Raw genomic sequence first — 22,323 nt, forward strand, 5'->3', positions numbered from 1 at the left:
CCTGGGTGGCTCAGTTGGTTACTATCTGACTTCGGCTCAGGTCATGATCTCAGTGTTCATGAGTTTGAGCCCCCATTGGGCTCTGTGCAGACAGCTCAGAGCCTGGATCCTGCTTTGGATTCTGTGTCTCCCTCTCCCTCTGCCCTCCCCCGCTCATGCTCTGTCTCTCTCTCAAAAATAATAAACATTTAAAATATTTAAAAAAAAAGAATATGTATAAAGCACTTAAAAGAGTTCTTGGCTCTTTGGACGTGCTCAGAAAATGCAAGCTAATATGATCTGATTCTATAACCCTTTTCCTGCAAGGCATCTCACAGCATTAGGGTCTTAAAGCACACACACTTTGGGAAATGTTCAACTGGATCTTTCTGGTATAAAGGTTATAGGGGGACAACATAAGGGAAGAAAGCAAGTAAAGGAGATCAAATCAAGCCTGAGCTGAAGGATTACAATTCAGGAGTTGAAATCTCAGTGACTATTTCCTACCCCTATCTCTGGATATTTCTTACCTTTTTATGGAGATAATCACTTGCTGGCCTCAAATTGGTTATGTACTTCTTTTGGAGAAAGGAGAATGGACTAATGACTGAGGTGTTTTGCCGATTATCCAATGACTCGAATGGCTTTGATTTCTACATCTGAAAAATGGATCTGCTGTTACAGAATTGCATCTTGGAATTTTTCTAGGTTGAAGGATCGATACTGAAACATCGAAGATTAATCCAAGTTCACAATCAAATTGAATTACCTTCCCACGCTCCAGTTTCATGAGAAAATGGCAAATGGCAAGAAATCAACCTGCACCTGACTGGGCAGAGTGTTCTTTGTGAGCTGAATGTTCTACACCTTCAGGTACCTTTTAGAGACAGGTACCTTTTAGAGGCAATATAGATTGAGAACTGCTCAAAGTTTCTTGTGTCTCAGAATCACCTTCGTGGCTTGTTAAAGTACAGGGGGTTGGGCCCCAGAGTTTTTGTTTGAGTCGGTCTATTGGGGACAGGTTTGGAGAGAGAAGGCTGAGAATTGTATTCCCAGGTAATGCTAATGCTGTTGGTCTGCGGACCACGCTTTGAGAGCCACTGATATAGCGGGTAAGGGAATGGGCACTGAAATTGGACAGGCCTGGGTTTAAATTCTAGTCCCACCACTTAAAAGATGTGGAATCTTGGTTAAATTACTTACTCCCTGTGTCTCAGCTTACCCATCTGTAGTGTGGGAGTAATAGTAGCACCTACATGATGGGGTTGTTATGAGGATTAAGAACTTAATATACATAAAGCTCTTAGGGTAGTGCATGCTGTATTAGTGTTAGTTGTTATTACTATTGTTGTTATTGAGAGGTCAGGCCCCTGAGTTTGGACAGGATCTCTAGGAGTACGAAGAAAAGAGCATTGACATGGATAGCCGTATCATTACCTTTTAATTTGCCATTTACAAGGGACATTCATGGTAGAGCTTGATACCTTTGTTTTCTAGAGATGGAGATGCTTGGGGGTAGAGCTGAATTGAACTCCCCTATTGTCTGGTGAGATGGTGTGTCTTTTTACCCCACCCCCTCATCTCCACACCACAATACACTTCAGCTCTCCTCTCTTAGCAAAGCAGTAACAGTACAAGTTTGGCCACAGGCCTCTAAGACAGATGCTCCATGCCTCTTTGGGAATCTCATGGCAATATTTTCATTCCAGGGAACATTTATGAAGTGCTCACTTATGTTCCAACCTCCATGGTTTGATGTTTCTTTTAGAGTCCCGGCTAATTATCCTGTATAAAAAAAAAAGTCCCAGTAAAGTTCTGATGCCTTTGGTAAGTCGTCCACTGAAGAGAAAAATGTATGTTTATAATCCATTCACCCTGCCCTCAGGTATGCCTCCCTTTTCCTGAGGCCCTTTTACATGCGTTTCCTTTTGATGATAATTAGGAAGCTTGTTACCATCATCTGGATGTAGCTCTGTGCCCTGCCTGGGGGAAGGTGAAAAAATCTGGACATACTGAAACCGATTCTCAGTCTCTTTGGATGACAGTCCAGTGTGTTTTCTAAAGATCAGTTCCTGCACTTCATTGTGGTGGCTGATTCTGGCATGCTGCAGGGGAAGGTTAATAACGCCCGGTGGGTTCATTAGCTTTAGCCAAGTCTTTCTTGATGTACTAAAATGGACTATAGCTATCATCCACAGCGGCTCTCTCCCTCTGCTCATTAGTTAATGTCAGGGCTTTAACAGTACCGAGCAAGAGAAAGGGTGTGTGTGTTTGCATGTCCCCATTTGCCTTTTCCCTCGCCAGCTGAGAGTAATTTATTTCTTTCCACAAAGGGAAATATGCCTCGACGATAAGAGTCCTGGCCTATAAATTGGAAAACCTTGATTCTGGAACTAGCATCACCTCTGACTTGCTTTATGACCTTGGATGTATTAGCTAGATTTTCTGGGCCTTTGTGTCCTTTTCTGCAGAATAGGACGACCCTGATCTTCCCGTCTCACAGGGTTATTGATATGTGATGAGATGATAGAACCAGTCATGCTTTGGAAACTGATTAGTGCTTTATGTATAGAAGAGATAATTATTATACCTAACAAATACGGATGAGAGAGCCTGTGCTTTCTTCTCACACCTGCCAAGCCCTATTTAATGAGAATAACAATCCTCATGATTTTTAAAGCTAAAATAGAAACTAAATAGCTCTGCGTATTTTACCAAAACAATTAAATTATAGTGTAACGGTTTCCAAAGGGCAAACGAAGAAAAATCCTCCACAATAAAAAACACAGGGGAATCGATCTAGTTCATGCTGTAAATGGAAGGCTTTCAGAAATAAAAATGCGCTTCAAAACTGACCAGTAGATGTCAGTGTTGGACAAGCACAGAACTACTAGCAGCCAGTCCCGCATTAGCGTCTGGCTCCATTTCAGCTATCAAGTTTCTCTGCAAAGGAGAGGGAGTTTGTGTAACTGAAGCAAAGATTTTGCTTTCTCACTTCTCGCCCCGTCTTGCGGAAAACAGCCTGATGCTCTGGGTAAGTCGCCGTGATCTTCACTTTCAGCGATTCCGTTTATAGATCTGCAGTCTGCTGAGAAGTTTAAAACACAAAATTAAACATGTGCTTAGCTCCCTGAAGGCCACATACTTGTTTTTCTTCACAAAGGTGCTTTTCTTTTTCCAGACCAGCCTTCCCTGCCTACCCTTTGTGTGATATTAATCAAATATAACAAGGAAATACCGCTCTTTGGGGCCCAGGTTCCAGAGCTATCAAAACAAGCTCTTTATTTTATTTTTTATTTTGATTTTTTTGCTACAGACTGACACTTGCTCAGATTTCAGATCATTTTCTAAAAATGGCAGCTACTTGGTGTGTCATTTTTAAAAAGAAAATATGGTCGCATTTATAGCTGTGCGAAACAGCCTCTTTCAGCTTTCATTTTACACTTTTACCGGAATGCTTGAAAAGAGGTGATGTAATTAGGTTCTAGTTGTCTCTGTTGAACTCAGAGATGCTCACCTTTTCTTGGGAGAAGATGAATTCCTGTTATGTTGGTTTCTTATCACATCCTGGATTAGGGAGGAAATGTGTGGCGAATTCAGACTAAAGCTAGTGATAAAATCAACTTAGCTCTTTGAAAGGGCCACCTGCTTTGGGGTTTTGGAATTCAGACTTGCAGGGCTTCTGCTCTGGAATAATTTTCAAGGGCGGGGTAATCATTTTTGTGTGTGTGTGTGCCTCTCTTGCTGTTCCTAGGCAGGCAGCTCCGATGCATCTAGAAAGCATTATGCAGAGTAGTTTGGCATTGCAACATCCCCTGCTTGGTTTGCTCTAATCCTTTTTGCCCTCTAGTTGGCCAAAAAGAATAAAACGGTTTAGTGACACCAAGTCAACGGTCGCTTTAGACTTTGGCCATACTTCCTGGAGAACAGTGGAGGAGATCTGGCCGTGACAGCGCCTGCCAGTGCAGAGTAGCGTCCTGCTGCAGCATCCTTAGTGGCTGCTGGCCAGGGTGTGGACTTGTCCTAGGGAATGAGTCATTAAACATAAGCAGCTTGCTCTTGGAGGCAGACTTGGCATTGGTTTCAAGGTCCTGTTGGATCCGGTGCATGTCTGTTCCCACTTCACTGTGTCTCTGCCTCCCTGGGTCTCCTCAGCAGGTGTTGGGAGTCTTGGAGGAAGGAAGGGCCCTCGTCCTCTTACAGGTTAATTTTGCATCATCTTGTCACTTCCCAACTCGTTCCTGAGACCTTATGCCTTCCTGGCTCCCAAGGGACTCTTGCTCCCATACACATCAGCTTCGGATCTGGCCATCTTCAACCTCTCCGTCACCTTACTTCCCCTCTGCCTTCCTACAGATGAGCGAGTTAAGGGCAATAGTTTTGGAGGCAGACATACCTCCGCCACTTGCTACCTGTGTGACATGAGGCAAGTTCCTTTATTTCTCCGAGCCTCGATTTCTTAATAACAGTACCTACCTTGCAGTGTTTTGTGAGGATTAAGTGAGGTAATATGTGTAAAGCAACTAGCGCTGTGCAGGATGAGGTAATCCATAGCAGCTGCTGTTAATTTTTTTGTTATGATTCTTCTAATTGCTTGCCTGCTCTCCTTGCTCCCTCTTCCCTTCAGCTGTTCAGTATTTCTAACTATTGATTGGGTTATCCTTACATTTACTCTTCTGCACTTACTCATTATCCATCCCCTTGGTTTTGGCAATTATATTTTAAATTCCAAAGCTTTGTCTTGTTCTCTTTTTCTTGCTTGCAGTATCCCATCCATATTTTATAGATGCAAAGGTCATCTCAAATCACTCTAAAGAAAACAGAAGTTTTTGTTAAACCTACTTTGTTGAGAATTTTTATCATGAATGGATGTTGAAATACAACAAAATATGTCCAGCGTTTTTTCTGCATCTATTCAGATGATCGTATGCTTTTTTATCCTTCCTCTTGTTAATCACATGGATTGATGTGCAGATAATTAAGCCACCCTTGCATCCCTGGAATAAATCCCAGTTGAACGTGGTGAATGATTTTTTTTAATGTATTGTTGGATTCAATTTGCTTACATTTTGTTGAGAATTTTTGCATCTGTGTTCATCAGAGATGTTAGCCTGTAGTTTTTTGTTTTTGTTTTTTCTTTGTAGTGCCTTTATCTGGTTTTGATATCAAGGTAATGGTGGCCTCAGAATGAATTTGGAAGTTTTCCTTCCTCTTCCATTTTTTAGAATAGTTTGAGAAGAATCAGCATTAACTCTTCTTTAAATGTTCGGTAGAATTCACCTGTGAAGCCATCTAGTCCTGGACTTTTATTTGTTGGGAGTTTTTTTTTTATTATTCAATTTCATTACTAGTAATCAGTCTGTTCATATTTTCTATTCCTGATTCAGTTTTGGAAGGCTGTATGTTTTTAGGAATTTATCCATTTCTTCTAGATTGTCCAGTTTTTTCACGTAGTTTTTCATAATATTCTCTTATAAGTTGTATTTCTGTGGTGTTGGTTTTTATTTATCCTCCTTTGTTTCTGGTTTTATTTATTTAAGCCCTCTTTTTTTTTTCCCTTGATGAATCTGGCTACAGGTTTATCAATTTCATCTGTCTTTACAAAGAATCAGCTCTTGGTTTCATTGATCTTTTCTATTTTTTTTTACATTCTCAATTTCATTTATGTCTACTCTAATCTTTATTATGTCCTTCCTTCTAACTTTGGTCTTAGTTCTATTTCTAGCTCCTTTAGGTGTAAGGTTAGGTTGTCGGTTTGAGATTTTTCTTGTGGTAAGCCTGTGTCGCTATCAAGTTCCTTCTTAGAACAGCTTTTGCTACATCCCAAAGATTTTGGACCATTGTGTTTTCATTTTCATTTGTCTCCATGTATTTTTTTATTTGCTCTTTGATTTCTTTGTTAACCCCATGGTTGTTTACTACCATGCTGTTTAGCCACCACGTATTTGTGTTTTTCCCAGTTTTTCCCTTGTGATTTATTTCTAGGTTATACCATTAGTGGTCAGAAAAGATGCTTAATATGCTTTCAGTCTTCTTAAATGTATTGAGACTTGTTTTGTTGCCTAACCTGTGATGTATCCTGGAGAATGTTCTATGTGCACTTGAAAAGAATGTGTATTCTGCTGTTTTCAGATGGAATGTTCTATATATATCTCTGTTAGATCCATCTGGTCTAATGTGTTGTTCAAAGCCATTGTTTCCTTGTTGACATAATTTTTGAAATTCTCTTTTGTTCCCAGAGTTTTCTATATTCCAGGGTCTTTTTATTTTTCCTGTTTGTTCATTCCTGTTTGCTCAGTTATCCTCCCTTCTCTGGTTATTGGAGTTTTATCTATTTTTCTATTATTTTATCTATTTTTTCTATTTTTCTATTTTATCTATTATTTCTACAGCTCAATGCTGTACCTTCCATAATGTCATTCTTAATGTCTTAAATTGGAAGCAAATATTCCTGGATTGCCTTCTGTAACCCTTAGTTTGCACCTTTTTATTATATAGTGCCATCTATTGTACAGCTAAGTGCTTGTTTTTGTAGCTCAATTTGATTTCTTCTTGGAGTATAAATTCTTGGGAGTCAAAGACTGTGCTATACAAGCTAACCTCCCTGTAGGTGTTTAGTACTGGGCTTTTGTCTGTATGGAGACAGGGAGGGACTTTGCTGGTCACCACCACAGTGTAAGAATCCTATAAGACTTAAGTAAAAATGATGGGGTGCCTGGCTGGGTCAGTTGGAAGAGTAGGCAACTCTTGATCTTGGGGTTGTGAGTTCGAGTTCCACCTGTTGGGTGTAAGGATTACTTAAAATCTTAAAAAAAAAAAAGTAAGTAAAAACATCCTGGTAGATCAAGGATAGCAGTAGTTGATGGAAGAGGTGATAGATCTCTTGTAGAAATTTTACAAATGGCCATGTCTGCATTGGACTGAGATGAGTAAAGTGGAGACTTTCCTGAAGTGACATCATGATCACAGTGAACTGTTGTGATTCTATAAAGACAATGGCTGTGGGTCCCGTGAGACGACATTGCTGGGATGCCCTGTCCCCCTGTAGCAAATGGCCAATAGCTTCAAAGTACGTGTGTGTCAGCAAGGGCCTGGCTGAGTCAGGTTTCAGCAGCGGGTCTGGACTGCATCAGGGTTTCTTCAGAGGGGATTAATGCATATCTGAATGTTTTAACCCAAACTGCCCAGGAGAGAAATCCTTCACAACAAACCCTGAAGTACAAATGAGAAGATTATCTGTCTTTTTGCCTGAGGCCTGTCGATCTCACACATACAACACAAGGCAAGGCCAAGGCCAAAGCCTGACTAATTCCACTGGTAGGGACACAATGAGCCACTTTTGGAGTTCGATGGTTTAGTGTTCCCATAGACAGTGAAAAGAAGAATAAGTCAAAAGTGCCAGTTCACTGTGGTCCTTGTCCCACACGCTAGAAAGGATGACATGGAAACACAAGGAGCCAAATGTCTGCAGTGTGACCTGTGGGGCACCCTGTTGCTGAGAAGCTCAATCTGGGCTGCCACTAAGTAGATGTATATTCTGCAGTGTGTGTATATATTTATATTTATATTGCATATTTATATTGCATATTTATATTTTATGTAGTATTCATATTTTGTAAAATTAGGTATGTGATACATATTAAAGCAATTTTATATTCCGAGGAGGCAAGGCAGAAAACCCCATACCTCATCAGAACCGGAGAGCTGATGAGAAACTGTTTTTGGTGTTTTTTTTTTTTTTTTAAGTTTATTTATTTATTTTGAGAGAGAGAGAAAGCATGGGTCAGGGAGGGGCAGAGATAGAGGGAGAGAGAGAGAATTCCAAGCGGGCTTCACACTGTCAGAGCAGAGTATAACATGGGGTTTGAACTCATGACCCATGAGATCATGACCTGAGCTGAAGTTGGACACTTCACTGACTGAGTCACCCAGGTCCCCCTGGTTTTTGTTTTTCTAAAGTGAGCAGCAAGCAAGAATTTTATTAGAGTATGTAATTAGAAAGTAAGGATAGTGTGAAAGCTCTCTTTAAAGAGAAGGGGCATTTGAAAGTGAATGCCCGAGAAACTGTCTTATAACAGCCTTGCAGGGGAGGTATGGAGGTGAGTGGGAGATGGCCTTACAGGACTCTTGTGTGGTCTTATGCTCCAGGAGGTTCACAAAGCATTCCCCAAGCCTCAGGCTGTGGTTTGATTCTTTGCCCGTATGACATATATAGACATATGCAAAGCTGCCAGGGTGCCATGGAGGAACCATTCCCCTATGGGAGTCATTCCGCCTTTGGAGCCCAGTCACATAATAACTGATAATACCTTTGGTTTATGCATACAGAAACTTGTGAAGGTGCCCCACCCCACCCCACGCTAACCCTTCCTTCTTTAGATTCATGTTTTTAATCGCTTATTGGCTTTTTGGCTAAGATCAAGTACAGATTCACATTTTAGGTCGTTTTCAACAAAGTTATTTGCACAATTGGCTATTATTTTTTGCCCTGTGCCTTATGCTCCCTACTCAGGTTAGGCTGATTTACTTCATTGCTTCGTTATCCACGGTTCTTTTGCCATAAGAAACATCCAAGAAATGTCCTAATCAGGACAGGGATTGGCCTCTGAATCTGGGTCTCCTTGAGCCTAGCACCTCTAGTTTGCTCCCTTGCTGACTTTGTCCTGAACATTTGGTTTGTACAGGTCTTCAGGATTCTGAACACATATATGGCTTTATATATGTGACCTTTATCTACTCTATGTCACACATGTCCGTGTGGTTTTGACTGCCTTGGAGCACCAGATGATTTGGTTGTCAAATGTGAGAGCCTTAGCTTTTTACTCTCTTGCCTAGTTTCTGTTCCATTGTTCTTTTTGTGCTTCACATGTACTTCTTTTTATTTTAATTTTTATTGTTATACTTTTAAGTAATCTATCCAACCCAATGTGGGGCTTGAACTCATGACCCTGAGATCTAGAGTTGCATGTTCTGACTGAGCAAGTCAGGTGCTTCTTGATTCCTGATAGCCTCCCTGCCCAGATACTAACTTGTTACCTAGTCTAGAGCCCTCACTTGGAGAAGTCACTGGCTCTTCGGATCCTGGCTCTCTGCCCTGGATCTTCCTGCCTATGTTTCTAGCATTACCAGCTTTCATAAAACTACATATCGAAAGAGTCTACTCTAACACAGCAAGGCTATGAACCAGATGTGAATCCTGCCCCAAATCAGTGCTGTGATAGGATACAACTGTATTTATATTATTGGCTCAATATCAGTACTGTGATGTACTTCCTTTTTGTGTTAGATATTGCAGATTAGGCTATTTAAAGTAAACAAAATTGGGTCTCCTGAGTGGCTCAGTTGGTTAAGCATCCAACTCTTGGTTTCAGCTCAGGTCATGGTCTTGCAGTTCATGAGTTCAAGCCCCTCGTTGGGTTCTGCGCTGACAGCACGGAACCTGATTGGGATTTCTCTCTCCCTTTCTCTCTGCACCTCCCTGGATAGCTCTCTCTCTCAAAAAAATAAAATTAAATTAAATTAAAGTAAGTAGAATATACTCCAGCCCTGTTCTCTTGGAGGCCATACCCAGGCAGAGGAGAGTTTCGCATGAAGAGTCACTGGGGTGCTTGTTCCCTCTACTATGAGTGAATGGTTAAGTGGTGAGTCTTTCTGGGGATGGCTGTCTTGAGCAATACAGTTTTTAAAGACTTAATTTTTTTAAGAGCAGTTTTAAGTTTACAGTAAAATTGAGAGGGAAGTACAGAGATTTCCCACATGCCCCCTGGCCCCACACATGCACAGTTAATATCCCCCACCAGAGGGGATGGTGGTGTACATTCTATGAGTTTGGATAAATATATATGAAATGTTTCTGTAATTATGGTGTCCTATATTTTCACTGGCCTAAACATTCTTGATGATCCACCTATTCATCCCTCTCTGATTCCTACCCCCCAACTCCTGGCAACCTCTAATCTTTTTACCATCTCCATAGTTTTGACTTTGCCAGAATGTCATATAGTTGGAATCATATAGTGTGTAGCCTTCTCAGATTGGCTTCTTTCACTTAGTAATATGCATTTAAGATTCTAACATGTTTTTTCATGACTTGATAGTTCATTTCTTTTTAGCATTGAATAATATTCCATTGTCTGGCTATACCTCAGCTTACTTAGCCATTCCCCTACTATAGGACATCTTGGTTGCTTCCAAGTTTTGGCAGTTATGAATAAAGTTCCTATAAACATCTGTGTGCAGGTGTTTGTGGGGCCATAAGTTTTTAATTCTTTTGGACAAGTACCAAAGAGCACAACTGTTGCCTTGTATGAGTATGTTTTGTTTTGTAAGAAACTGGCTAACAGTCTTCCAAAGTGACTGATTTTGCATTCCCACCAGCAGTGAGTGAGAGTTCTTGTTGCTCCACATCCTCACTAGCATTTGGTGTTGTCAGTGTTCTAGGTTTTGGCCATTCTAATAGGTGGATAGTGTTATTTAACTGTTGTTTTGATTTGTATTTCCCTGATGCATATGGTGTAGAGATTTATGTATATATGTATGTATGTGTGTGTGTGAGAGAGAGAGAGAGGGAGAGAGAGAGGAAGGAAGGAAGGATCCCAGATGGTCTCTGCACTGTCAACGCAGAGCCTGACATGGGGTTCGATCTCACAAACCAGGAGATTATGACTTGAGCCGAAATCAAGTGTTGGACACTAAACTGATTAAGCCACCCAGGTGCACCCTAGAGCATCTTTTCATATGCTAAGCAGTATCTCTCTTTTTTAAAGATTTTATCTATCTATCTATCTATCTATCTATCTATCTATCTATCTATTTGATCTCTACACCCAATGTGGGGCTCAAACTCACAACCCCAAGATCAAGAGTTGCACGCTCTTCCAGTGGAGCCAGCCAGGTACCCCGTGAGCAGTATCTTTTTTATGTAATCATGGGAGCATCTATTATGGTTGGGGTTGAGAATAGGGACTCATTTGTTCATCTGTTCATCCATTGCTTTTTTCAATAAATATTTACTGAGTGTTTTTTAATGGACCAGCCACTGTTCTAGGCTCATATATGAACAAAAGAAATAATATCCTTGAAACTTTCATAAAATTCTACTTGGTGATATGCAGAGAGAAAACATTAAGCAAGTAAAGAGAGATAATCAGATAAAATCAGGTACTAACAAGTGTTATAAAGAAAATAAATTGACAATGTGCTAGAGTAGACGTGTGTGGGATGAGGGAGGCCCACCTGAGAAGGCCATATGTGATTTATACAAATTTCAGAAGGAATAATAGAATTCTAGGCAGAGTGAACAGCTGGTATTGAGGCAATGAGCTGGGACTTTGTGTTCTAGGCTGAGGGAATATAAATAAAGTCATGGTGGTTCAGATAGTTTTCACAAAGGGCTATGGTGGTGGGTTTTGGAGGGGGAGGAGGTGGCACTGCAAAGACTTCTGTGTTGATCTTCCTTTTATTTTTGAAGGTTTATTTATTTATTTTTGAGAGAAAGAGAGCAAACAGGGGAGGGGCAGAGAGAGAGAGAGGGAGAGACAGAATCCCAAGCGTGCTCTGCACTGTCAGTGCAGAACCTGATATGGGACTCCATCTCCCCAACTGTGAGATTGGGACCTGAGCCAAAGTCAGATGCTTAATCAACTGAGCCACCCAGGCACCCTTTGATCTTCCTTTTGTTAACATCCTTCCAAACATTTAAGGACTCAGGTAGTTGGCAGGTTCCTTGACTACACACAGAAGAAACTGAAAGTGAAGCTTTCCAACTTTGACACCCATTCTGATATTCAAGGAGTTGGCAGAGATGATTGTGAATTCATTTTTAGGAGCCTGGAAAACATGACTTTGGTTTCCTTCCCCTCCTTCCCTCCCTCCCTTCTTTCCTTTCTCCCTTCCTCCCTTCCTCTTCTCTCTATATATACTTAGTAGAAGAACTTGACAGATTAATTCACACTAAAATGTTGGTGACTGTATGTAATCTCTCCTATGAATGTTTGCCTTTGAAAAGAAGACTCCGGGGGAAAGGTAACAAATATAGGAATAAATAAATGAATGAATGAGCCTCAAATGTTGGAATTTCAAACCCTAGGCTAGCTAGGTAAAGGAAAATGTCCTCTTTAAGTTTATTAACATTTCTCATCTACATTTTCCAGATTCATGATGTCACATGTCCGTACCTCCATCCAGACTCCTTGCTAACATGCCTTCCCTGTCCCAGATCTGGAGGCGGTTCTAGATGTCTGTACAGCAGCCTCTGGGGACCATCCACATTTTCCGTCTGCTGTTGGAGCCCATTTTCTTGAACCTTGGTTTCCTGCCTGAAGATAGGAACAATTTCTACCCTCTCTTCCCACCCCACACCCTGCCACCACCATGAGCTTGGAAGGCTGACAGGGAAGATTAAGATCACTGCCATCAAGTTTTTATCTGCTATAAGCAAAAACAGGAAACCAAGAAATAAAGGCACAGCTCAGTAATAGCTTCTGAGTGGGTAACATGGGAGAGGTTTTTCTAAAATCCTTTTTCCCCTGTACCTTCCCACCCACATGTTCTTAGTCAGATTTATTTTTTGCATATCAGTTTCTGAGGATGACAAGAAACTTGCCCTTTTCTTAACTATGGTTTTCAGAAGCAGATTATCCTGCACTTAGTTGAGACCTCTTGCCGAACCCATGGAATAAATAATACCCTGGGCTGAGGAAGTGGGTGTTGAATAGAGATTTTATGACTCATAATGGAGTGTCAAAATAGCCACTGCTGATGTATGGCTCCCTTATCAATTTTGGAAATGACACTGGGCAGAGCCACACTTTCTCTTGTATAGAAATGCTGTGATTGAGGGAAAGATCTAACAAGAACGTTTATCATCTCTTGATATTTAAAAGTCTCACATTGAATGTTGGCCTTTTTGAAAGCTGACTTGCAGTTAGCCCGGACAAGCAGCTGTCCTCGGAGGAGGAGACCAGAGCATTTCTCTGGGGTAGGGCAGCCCAGGACCCAAGCTCCTAGGATGAAATGAGAAGATTGGTATTTCCCCGGCCTGTGTCTTGATGTGCTTCTTTTTCTTTTCTTTTCACTTAATGTATATATTTTTAAGTAATCTCTACACCCAACGTGGGGCTCAAACTCACAACCATGAGATCAAGAGTTGCATGCTCCACCAACTGAGCCAGCCAGGCGCCCCTTGAGGTGCTTGTTTTCAAAGGAGGGTAGGGTCAGGGTTGTATGCTTTCCCCCAGAGTAGACTGAGAGATCTCTCATGATATCATGCAGTTAGGCCACATTTCCAGGGCTCAGGCCTCTGCTGTACTCTCTCTCCTGCTGTTGGAAATAAGGATAGTTCTGTCACTAGGCTCATGGGCCTGAGGGTGGCCTCACTTTGAGCTGAGCCCTTCTCTTTGGGGTGTTGTCTCAAGGACCATACTCTGAATAGGCCCCATTAATGCAGGCTTTTCATTAGTCATTGTTTTGTAGTAATGAGGTTCTATGTTCTTGCCTCTTGGACTATTAGTGCTTTGTGTATAAACCACTCAAACAACAAATACTTATGACTATCTACTGTGTTCATTACAAGGAGTTACTTGAAAACAATATGAAATCTATTCCTGCTCCTCATGAGTTTACCAGCCAAATGGGGAGATTTAAAAACCCTAGAATAAATCAAGAAAAATGTAGGTCAGCGTAAAATGGAGTGCTAGATTATGCGATTCAGGCTCTAGGGCTTAGTAGGCAAGAGGAGGGAAAAATGACATGGGCTGGCAAGTCTAGGAATATCTTTTTTTTTTAAGTTTTTTATTTTTGAGCGAGATGGAGAGACAGAGCATCAGTGGGGGAGGGGCAGAGAGAGGGGGAGACAGAATCCGAAGCAGGCTCCAGGCTCTGAGCTGTCAGCACAGAGCCTGACACGGGGCTTGAACCCACGAACCGTGAGATCATGACCTGAGCTGAAGTCAGACGCTCAATGGACTGAGCCACCCAGGCACCCAAAGGCTAGGAAGGTCTTCCTGGAGGATGCAGGGTAAAGGGAAGTGAGTGCCTTTGAGGCAAAAGGGCCAGCAAAGGTACTGAGATAGAACTGACTGTGATGCATGCAGGTGTGGGGGGCCATCAGCGACATGCCGGCAGGATTGATATTTCTGAAGTGGAGTGTTCCTGTTGAGGGGGTTGTGGGGCTGGAGGCCTAGGTAGGCCTGTGGGGCCAGTTAATGAGCATCTTGGAAGCCAGACACGATTTGATTTGAACTGGTTTTTTTTAGGCTCTTTGGTTTGTAAGGGATAGAGACTCTTTCAAATTCAGTCACGGGGTGGGGAATGTACAAGAGTTGTAAGGGGGAAAGGGATTTTAGGGACTGAAAGATCAGGAACCAGAGTGCGGTGGGACCTCGCGCTAACTGCATTTGGAGCCGTGGTAGCTTAAGGGGGTTCAGCTGCGGGACTTGGGACTTTTCACTTCAGTATTCTACCGTGAGCACCACTCCCTTCTGACTGCCTTAGTTTTTCCTGTCTGCTCGGGTTCTCTTTTCCATTCTTCCCAGTTTCCATTTTACTCCTTGTTTCTGCTTCCTTAGCATTTTGGTCTGGATGGCCCATCAAGGTTCCAGTTTTCTACTTTTTCCCTTAGAGTTCTGACTCTTCCTCTTGGTTTCTCTCTAGGCATCCTTATGGCTTTAGCTCTTGCTCTCTTCTCTCTCTTTCTCTCACTCTCTCTCTTCTCTGTCCCCCCCTTCCTCTCCCTCCCCTTCCCTGTTCCCCTCTAGTATTTTTAGGCCAAATTCCTGACAGAGTATCTGATTGTCCTACTTCATATATTTATACCAGGCTCTGGCTCAGATCACTGGCTAGAATGTAGAGTGGCAGCTGTTGGGTCAGGGGTCCTTTCAGCCAACGCTGAGGGAGAAGAGGTGACATCATAGAAACCATATAAGAGATTGGTCATGAAGGAAGTGATGGATCCTGGATGTGGGTTTTGGCAATGGGAATGGAGAGGAAAGGATGGATATAAAAGACGTTTCAAAGCAAAACAACTGGCAGGAACCAGTATCTTATTGTCTATAGGGTTTGATAGAGAGAGGGAAATTAATGATAATTAATGATACCGATAATACCACATTTCAGGTTTGGGTGACTAGAAGAATGATAAGGGAAGGAATAATGGAGCTGGGACAAGGAGTTAGTTTAGGGGGAGAGATGGTGAGTTCTCTTTTTGCTGTGTTATGACTCAAAAGTGGGATCTATTGGACATCTTTGCTGTATTCTTGGCTCACTGATCTTTCTCCTATAACTTGGGAATCCAGTTAGCGTAGAGTACTGAGTGGCCCAGGTGATTTAGGCCAGAGGCTACAAGGCATGTGGAAAGCTTCTCAAAAAAGGTCTACTTTACTCCTTTTCTCCTTCACCCTTAAGTAGCTAATTGGCTCCAGGGCGCAATGGTTTCTGCTGGGAGGGAAGTAAAGAAGGCAGACATGAGGAGACCTTCTCAGTCCTGTGTGAGACCTGATTCTGTTTTGGTTGCTGGCTTCTGAATCTTTAGAAGAGATAAAGTGAGTAAAGATGTAAGGAAATGAGGTGAAGAAAAGGAGAAACAGCCTTGAAGAGTTAGGAATAAGTTACATCTTCACAGCTGTTCCATACCCATTTTGAGAAAGGCAATTCAAAGGAACATGCCGAGCAGAGGGCACACAATCTTTTGATGAAGACCCAAGTGGAACTAGCTTAACGTAAAAGACACTTTATAGGAAGAGTACCCGGTGGCTCACAGGTTTGGAGAAAATGCTGAACAGCCAGCATTTTGGGAAGGACAGGAACAGGCAGCCTCAAAGTTGGGCTTAGGGACCAAAACTAGAGGCTGAGAAGCTGTCAGGACTCTCTCTTAGCATCTTACCCCTGCTTCTCTCTGTGTGTTGGCTTCATTCTCTCATACTGAAGACAGGATTCTCCATATGGTGGTGGATTTGGCTGCTGCTAGTTCTGAGCTTACATACTCACAGCTCTTTGACCAGAGAGGAAGGAGTTCTTCCTTGCCAGCTCCAGTCCAAGAAAACCTGGGGAAGAGTTCTGATTGATTGGTCTTGAGTAATGTGCCTACCACCAGACTAATCACTGTGGCCAGGAGCATGGAACCCTATCCATGACCAGTTTTGGAGCAAGCGTTCCCTTCTCATCCAATTGCTATGACCTGGGATATCGAATCAAGATATGGCAGCTACAGGGGCACTTGGGTGGCTCAGTTGGTTAAGCATCCGACTCTTGGTTTTGGCTCAGGTCACGATCTCATGGTTCGTGAGTTCAAGCCCCGCGTCTGGCTCCGTGCTGACAATGCGGGGCCTGCTTGGGATTCTCGGTCTCCCTCTCTCTCTCTGCCACACCCCCCCCCCCCCCCCGCAAATAAAGTTAAAAAAAAAAAAAGAATAGCAGCTACAAATTGAGCCACATGCCTGGAGCTTGAGGGAGAGGAGGAGTAGTTCATCAAAAGAAGGGAGGGGAGAGGCCACACAGACAGGGCCACCTGGGGTACCTTTGTGAGCCAGGTAGTCCTGCAATTTGTGTTTTTTCCATTGCAGTTTACTGGCCAATGATGATGGAAGAAAACTATAAAGTAAGAAGGCTCACACAGAAAGAGAAAGTATTAAAGAAGCAGTGTGCATCATTTTAGTACTGCCACTTGCCTTCCCTTCTCTATTATCTACTTCCCCATCACCACGTGCGGTGTAACATTGCAATTATTTCAGTTCCTTAAAAGCACTGTGCTCTGTCATTCCTTCAGCTTTATGCCATGCTTCCGGATTCATTTTGACTGACACTTTTCTTTGGGAAAACCTATCTACCCCCACCTTCAACTCTGGGTCGGGCGCTCTTTTTACATGATCTCATTGCACCCTATACGCTACTTTCTATGTTTTTAATTTCTTTGTTACTCTTATTTCTCTCCTGCTAGAATATAAGCTCCGTGCAGCTGAGAATTTGTCTTTCTCAGTCACTATTCTTCTGCAGTGCCTAGTGATGTGCCAGTTGTGTTGTTGATGCCCAATAAATATTTGCTGAAGGAGTGGCAATTTCCAGGCTCCAGTGGCAGGGCTGGATGACCTGAAAGGATCCCGAACAGTCCAGAAGCAATTAAGAAAGAGCATGCCCTTCTTTCAGATTTTTTTTTTTCTGAAATAAAGAAAAAGAAGGAAGGAAAAAAGAAAGTATTTAGGTAAATGGAACTTATTATAGCATTTCAATAAAGACAAAGGTACTTGGTTTGTACTTAGGAGTTTCTAATTTTTTTACTTTTTGGTTTCACTAAGTAATGAGTTGCTTGTAATTAAAAATAAGGGTTGGGGTGCCTGGGGTGGCTCAGTCGGTTAAGTGTCCGACTCTTGATTTCGGCTCAGGTCATGACCTCACAGTTGTGAGTTTGAGCCCCATATTGGGCTCTGCACTGACAACATGGAGCCTGCTTGGGGTTCGTTCTCTCTCGCTCTCTCTCTTTCTCCTCTTTCTCTGCCTCTCTCCATACTGGCTGGTTCTCTCTCTCTCAAAATAAATAAACATTAAAAAAAGATAGGGGATAAAAATGTTTTTATTTTCTTTATAAATTAACAAGTTCACAATACATTTTCCTAATAAAACAACTATACCAGTTGGAATATACCAATTTTTTGTTTATTGGTACAAAAATACCAATTAGGAAATGATTGTTTCCTAAGAAAACAGAAAAGTGAACCCGTGGTGAATTGTGTTATAACCCTTCTTCTCTTAGTTTTCCACACCTGAAGAAAGCTTACGTGTTGGGTGTAAGTTAGCCTGGGCACCAAGTTTTATTTGGCAGCAATTGACCGATATGTCCAAGACAATAATGTATTGAAGTATGGTCCACAGACCACCTATGTCAGGGGTGAGGAGAAACTTGCTACCATGCTGGGACCAAAAGCATTCAGGCACTGGCTCTGAGACTCTGGGGGTCTTGTGGCCCAGTAGTCTATGTGCAGTGAGTCCTTCAGGTGATTCTGATGCGGGCTCAAGTTTGAGAACCACTGGACAAGAATGAGTGAAGGGGCACCTGGGTGGCTCAGTCGGTTAAGTGTCTGACTTGGACTCAGGTCATGATCTCAATGCTTGTCACGTTGGGCTGTGTGCTGACAGCTAGGAGCCTGGAGCCTGCTTTGGATTCTGTCTCCTCTCTCTGCCCCTTCCCTGCTGGTGCTCTCCCTGTCTGTCTCTCTTTCTCAAAAATAAATAAACATTCAAAACAAAAAAAAAAGAATGAGTGAAATAGTTGCCAGGGGGAACCACTATGCCTCTTTACCAAATTATGAGATAGAATGATCAGATAAGAGACCTCTCATTATAGTTTTCATGGTTCTATTGGGATGGTAATAGCCTGATAAAATTCTGGTGGGCTGATATATGTATTTGCTGGCAGGGTGCTACTCATGCCAGTGCACCTGCAAGTCTGGCTTTCCTGGTGGTCTAGCCCCTCCCCCCATAGAGTTTGCTCAGTTCTACGTAAGTAAGGTATGGCACTAGAGTGCTGGGTGAAAGTGACATTACCTATGTCAAAGATTGTATCTAAATGTGCAAAAGAATTTGAAAAGAATAGGTTAGTTCTACACCTCCCCTAAAATGGCCAGGGGAGAACCCCTGATTGGTTGATGTTAAGCATTCTTTAGAAAGCTAGCTGGTATGTAGAGACATAGACATTGTTTCCAGAAGAGCCTTGATTAGGCCCATTTCAAGCTGAGGAATGGTTGTTGAACAGAAACATAAGGTCATTATTTTAGAAGGTACCTTTTGCCAAGAAACCTCTTATTTCCTTCTTGATTCCTAAATTTCTGTTTGTTCAGTTTCTTCTTCTTCTTTTTTTTTTTTTTTTTTTTTTAAATTTTTTTTTCAACGTTTATTTATTTTTGGGACAGAGAGAGACAGAGCATGAATGGGGGAGGGGCAGAGAGAGAGGGAGACACAGAATCGGAAACAGGCTCCAGGCTCTGAGCCATCAGCCCAGAGCCCGACGCGGGGCTCGAACTCCCGGACCGCGAGATCGTGACCTGGCTGAAGTCGGACGCTTAACCGACTGCGCCACCCAGGCGCCCCTCTTCTTCTTTTTTTAAATGTTCATTTATTTTTGAGAGAAAGCACGAGCAGGGGAGAGGTAGAGAGAGAGGGGAACACAGGATCTGAAGCGGGCTCCACACTGACAGCACAGGGCCCAATGCGGGGCTCGAACTCACCAATGGAGAGATCATGACCTGAGCCGAGGTCCGATGCTTAATCGACTGAACCACTCAGGCACCCCTGTGTGTTCCATTTTTAAATGAAAAATTACAGCTTCAATTTCTAGTCTAGTACAATCATAGCTGGCATTTTGAAAGATCATGTAACACTTTGTGATGGTCTCTAATGATGCATCGAACATTCTGGGGATTCCCTACTATCTTTCAGGATTAAGGACAAGTGGTAGGTAGAAATTGGTAGGACATTCTAATAAGTGGTAGTAATATAATAGCCCTGTGCTGTGCATCTCTGTGAAGCACTGTTTCTCCAACTATGTTGTATGAGGTGTTCTATGAGATGGAAATGATGGTTCTACTGATGAAAAAGTGACCTGTTGTTAAGTAGGTTTCTGGTGCTGCATACTATAAAGCCCTTTTAGAGATTCATCATTCCTGTTAAGGCTCTGATAAATCCTACCATAAAGTTGTTTAAGTTTGTGTGATGTTTTTTCCCAAACATATTTAGCTCCCTTCAGTTGATTAGTTTCTTCAAATGGAAACAAAATGTGCCAGACGCTCAACTAACCCAGACAGGTTTCTTGAACTCAGTGTTGTTTCATTTCAGACATACAAATCAGGAGGTGGTGGCTGACCTGGGTAGCTCCCCACTATAAGGTTTATGAGCCTAGATGCTCATCTAGAATCTTCCTTAGCCTTTGGAGGCAGCCTGAAGGATAGCATACTACTTTCACACATGACCTTGATTTCCAAATCATCCTTACAGTAAATGATACCTAACTTTTGTAGAACTTAAAAAAAAAACTTCATTATTACATATAATCCTACCAAGTATTTCAGGAGAGTATTATCATTCCAATTTTAGATGCCTAAAGAGGCTGAGTACTGGCCGAAGGATGTAGATATAAGAGTTGGGAGTTAAAGTTTCCACAACTATGCTTTTACCTTAACACAGTATTGCTTTCCTGACATGTATCTATGTCTGTCTGGTTAGATATGTAGAAATCTTTCCATTTCATCATGCTCTTTTTTTTTTTTTAATTTTTTTTTCAACGTTTATTTATTTTTGGGACAGAGAGAGACAGAGCATGAACGGGGGAGGGGCAGAGAGAGAGGGAGACACAGAATCAGAAACAGGCTCCAGGCTCCGGGCCATCAGCCCAGAGCCCGACGCGGGGCTCGAACTCACGGACCGCGAGATCGTGACCTGGCTGAAGTCGGACGCTTAACCGACTGCGCCACCCAGGCGCCCCTCATCATGCTCTTTAAACTGTGCCCTGGAAGAGCCCTAGGGGTTGAGAAGCTCCCTTAGGGGCCCCCTAAGGGGGCAGGATGAATGGGGAGCCAAGAGAAGTTAGGGGAAGACCCTCTATTTTAAGCCACAGAAACTTTTCTTTATTTAATATTGTCGATTTGAGAATAAGATTTCTTTCTTTCTTTTTTTAAAATTTAAGTAGGCTCCACACCCAGTGTGGGGCTTGAACTCACAACCCCAAGATGAAGAGTTGCAATCTCTACCAACTGAGCTAGCCAGTTCTTTAAAGAAAAGTGTTCCTGAGAAAATTTGCAAACAAGCTGAAAGATTAATTTTCTAGTTTCTGGAGAGGGTAAAGCAGGTACTATCTCCAGATGAACAGACCTTAACACAGGCACAGCCTCACAGAGTATGGATGTAAATCTAAACCGGCTTTAAGGCCATTTTTGGTTCCTCAAGAGATGTAGTGCAGAAGAAACATTGGGAGGGGCTCCCTAGGCAAAGAAAGATCTTAAGAGTTATACTTGCTCACCACTTGTCTCCTGATAGAGGAGAAGGAGCTGGATCTTTCTTCTCTGGGTATAAGGAAGACAGCAGTCATCTGAGTACGTCCTAGCAGGTTCAGCAGTGACAATACTGGTTGGGTTTGTGGCTTATTGCCTTAGGTAGTCCTAGAGAAACCAGCTGTTGCCTGATATCCCCCTGACTCTCATTATAGAGCCAGATAGGTGTGGCGTTGGAGTAGCCCAATAGCAACAGCCTGGAGGTCTGATCATCTGGAGGGGGTGACCATGTGTTTTAGAGATAGGACTGCCCAGGCATTCGTGGGCTGGGCATCCCATGCAAAATTAACTCAGTAGTCCTTTTTAAATTTTTTTTTTTCAACGTTTATTTATTTTTGGGACAGAGAGAGACAGAGCATGAACGGGGGAGGGGCAGAGAGAGAGGGAGACACAGAATGGGAAACAGGCTCCAGGCTCTGAGCCATCAGCCCAGAGCCCGACGCGGGGCTCGAACTCATGGGCCGCGAGATCGTGACCTGGCTGAAGTCGGACGCTTAACCGACTGCGCCACCCAGGCGCCCCAGTAGTCCTTTTTAAAAGATAGATATTTAAAAGCTGATTAAACACTTGCATTTCACACATGGCATTGGTATCCATGATGATAAATTTTATGTGTCAATTTGGGTAGGCAACTGGTATGTAGCTGTTAGGTCAAACAGCAGTCTACATGTTGCTGTGGAGGTATTTTGATCAAGAGCTCTAATCACTTGACTTTAAGTAAAGCAGATTACCTTCCTTAAGGGGGTGGGCCTCATCCAATCATTTGAAAGCCTTAAGAACAAAAACTGAGGTTTTGCAGAGAGGAAGGAATTCTGCCTCAAGACTGTGTTATAGAAATTCTGCCTGAGTTTCCAGCCTGCTGGCATACCCTATAAATTTTGGACTCGCCAGCCTCCACAGTCACATGAGCCAATTCCTTAAAATAAATCTCTTAATATACATATACATATATCCTGTTGGTTCTGTTTCTTTGAAGAACCCTTACTGATATAGTATCTAAATTCAAGCTGCTGTCATACAATCACTTTTTATCAGCCAGCTGTATGTCTGAGGCCTAGGGCTTTTAACCATTCTAAGGAATAGTCCAACAACGAGAGAGTTTCCTTATGACATGAGTTTTGTTTGCAAAGGCCTACATTCCCTTTAAAGGGGATTTTCCGGGGTGCCTGCCTGGCTCGGTCGGTAGAGCATGGTGACCCTAGATATCAGGGTTGTGAGTTTGAGCCTGATGTTGAGTGTAGTGATTACTTTAGGGGCACCTGGGTGGCTCGGTCGGTTAAGCATCGGACTTTAGCTCAGGTCATGATATAAT

General features: G+C 42.5%; 1 long non-coding RNA gene across 1 annotated transcript in view; it reads left to right on the forward strand.

Moving 5' to 3' along the window:
- The window catches only part of LOC122477756, a 164,870-nt gene extending 162,036 nt beyond the window's left edge, over positions 1–2,834 (forward strand). The window contains exon 4 of the long non-coding RNA XR_006295758.1: positions 688–2,834. This is a non-coding gene — a long non-coding RNA (uncharacterized LOC122477756). The remainder of the gene's footprint in view (positions 1–687) is intronic.
- The last annotated feature ends 19,489 nt before the right edge of the window (positions 2,835–22,323 follow it).

Source organism: Prionailurus bengalensis, chromosome X, assembly GCF_016509475.1.
Source record: "Prionailurus bengalensis isolate Pbe53 chromosome X, Fcat_Pben_1.1_paternal_pri, whole genome shotgun sequence".
NCBI lineage: Eukaryota > Metazoa > Chordata > Mammalia > Carnivora > Felidae > Prionailurus > Prionailurus bengalensis.